This window comes from Heterodontus francisci, chromosome 50, assembly GCF_036365525.1.
Source record: "Heterodontus francisci isolate sHetFra1 chromosome 50, sHetFra1.hap1, whole genome shotgun sequence".
Taxonomy (NCBI): Eukaryota; Metazoa; Chordata; class Chondrichthyes; order Heterodontiformes; family Heterodontidae; genus Heterodontus; species Heterodontus francisci.
The window spans coordinates 6,969,897-6,972,671 of NC_090420.1; positions in this window are offsets into that span (position 1 = coordinate 6,969,897).

The following is a 2,775-nucleotide window of genomic DNA, read 5'->3' on the forward strand; positions in this document are numbered from 1 at the left end:
ACCCACCCTTTCATTGACTGTCCATATGTTTGGTAAAAGACTTCAGTGTTCCCAGTTATGTGACCTGCTAATCTTTTCTCATACATCTTTTTGATCTCTTTTCCTTTTTCAGTTCTCCTGCATATGAATCCTCACATGATTTCTCAGTGAATGGTTTTTGAACTATTGTGTAAAAGGATTTAGTTTTGTAAATTTCTCCCCAGCTCCCCTCATGGTCAGGCAGAAAGTTTAACTGCTGTGTTTTCAAACAGCAACAGCTTTATTTGAAAAGCCATTGTGACAGGATTCCGGGTTTTAATCCATTCACAAATCTGGTTCTGATGTCTTGTGGCTCCAGCTGTCACATGACCTGTCAGAGGATGACCTCATAATTGACCCAGTCATGGAGCTGTGGGTTGATGTTTAAATTGTTTCAAAATAAATTTCCAGTAGGACAATCAAAAGGAATCGATATATAAAAGGTAGATATTGTGAATTTGTGCTCCCAGTGGAAATTCCTGCAGAGTCTGCTGGTTTTCATATCCCCAATTCCCCACAGGAAGCTCTGTGCTCGGAGTCTGTATTCCTTACATCAACATTATACAGAATCATTTCATGGGAGACCCCAGTGTGAATTGTAAAAAGGTGGGTCAGTTTTAACTTTCAAAGTAACACAGAAGCAAAATACTGCTGATACTGGAAATCTGAAATAAAAACAGAAAGTGCTGGAAATGCTCAGCAGGTCTGGCAGCATCTGTGGAGAGAGAGACAGAGTTAGCGTTTCAGATCTGTGACCTTTCATCAGAATTGAGCTGAAATTGTCTGAGGGACTGAGATTGTGGAATCAATTTCAGGGTCAAAGACATTGTACTTGGTAAGGATAGAAAGATGGAGATTATTAAGTACAGTGCAAAAATATAGATGCTTTTACATTATTTTAATCAAAATTGATTTAAACTTTGTGCTCATGAATCCTATCTTTTGATCACAATGACACTGATAACAATGGAAAAAGCAAGACTTGCATTTCACGACTTTTCAAGTGTAGTCACTCAACAGTGCAATAGAGTACTCTGCAATAAAGATGTATAAGATTCCCACCACACAACTGCCAGACGATGACCATCCCAAACAAGAGAGAATCTAACCATCTCCCTTTGACATTCAATGGCATTTACATCGCTGAATCCCCCACTATCAACAATCTGGGGGTTAGCATTGAGCAGAAACTGAACTGCAGTAGCCATATAAATATTATAGCTGCAAAAGCAGGTCAGAGACTGAGAAACCTGTGGCGGCACAGTGGCGCAGTGGTTAGCACCGCAGCCTCACATTCGATTCCGGGTACTGCCTATGTGGAGTTTGCAAATTCTCCTTGTGTCTGCGTGGGTTTTCTCTGGGGACTCCGGTTTCCTCCCACAAGCCAAAGGACTTGCAGGTTGATCGGTAAATTGGCCATAATAAATTGTCACTAGTATAGGTAGGTGGTAGGGAAATATAAGGACAGGTGGGGATGTTTGGTAGGAATATGGGATTAGTGTCGGATTAGTAGAAATGGGTTGTTGATAGTGGGCACAGACTCGGTGGGCCGAAGGGCCTGTTTCAGTGCTGTATCTCTAATCTAATTAACTCACCTCCTGACTCCCCAACGCCTGTCCAAAAGTCAGGAGTGTGATGGAATACTCTCCACTTGTCTGGCTGGGTGCAGCTTCCAACAATACTCAAGAAACTCAACAGGACAAAGCAGCCCGCTTGATTGGCACCACATTTACAACATTCATGCCCTCCATCACTGGCACACAGTGGCAGCAGTGTGTACCATCCACAAGATGCACTGCAGCAATGCGCCAAGGCTCCTTAGACAGCACCTTCCAAACCCGTGACCTTTATCACCTCGAAGGACAAGGGCAGCAGATGCATGGGAACACCACCACCTGCAAGTTCCACTCCAAGCCACACACCATCCTGAATTGTAACTGTATCACCGTTCCTTCACTGTTGCTGGGTCAAAATCCTGGAACTCTCTTCATAACAGCGGCACATGGACTGCAGTGGTTCAAGAAGGCAGCTCAGCACCTCCTTCTCAATGCGATTAGGGATGGATAATAAATGCTGGCCTAGCCAGCGACACCCATGTCGCTGACATGATAAAATGATAATATCCTGTAATCCTCCAAAGTAGAAAATACAGATGGAAATGAAAAATAATAAAACACAGTCAGAATGGATTTCACAAAGAAAGACTTGATTAACCTTATCTTTGAAGAATCAACAGCAAGAGTAATGTAGAAGAGTTTGAGTTAATAATGCCTCATCCGTTTATGTGCCTGAACCGTCAAATTGTGGGTGAACAAACAAGCACACTAACTGACAGAGCTGGGTGTTGTGCTTTCTAAATTACCGTAAAGTAGGGTGTTAATGAGTTAAAGCTTCAGGTTGCTGTAACCAGAATAGCCATTGTCCACTATCAGTTTTACTGTTATAAATAAAGATGGAACATTCATCGTGAAACTATAGAAACAGTCTGGTCCTGCACACTGCAGACACATCCACGTCATCACCAACCAGCTCTCCTATAATTGGTGCAGTTATTTGACTTTGCCCCATTAGCTCCATGGAATTACTTTTAAAAGATTTTAAATTACAAGCGGTTTTGTTAATGTTCAGCCCTTGAGAAGAAATCATTCCCTGGCCACAGTGGAGAGAGCATTGAATATAAAACTGTAGACTACCAGGTAACACAGAGAAAGCTGATCAGCTAATCTATAATTACTTACTTTTCTTATTTTTGTTCCT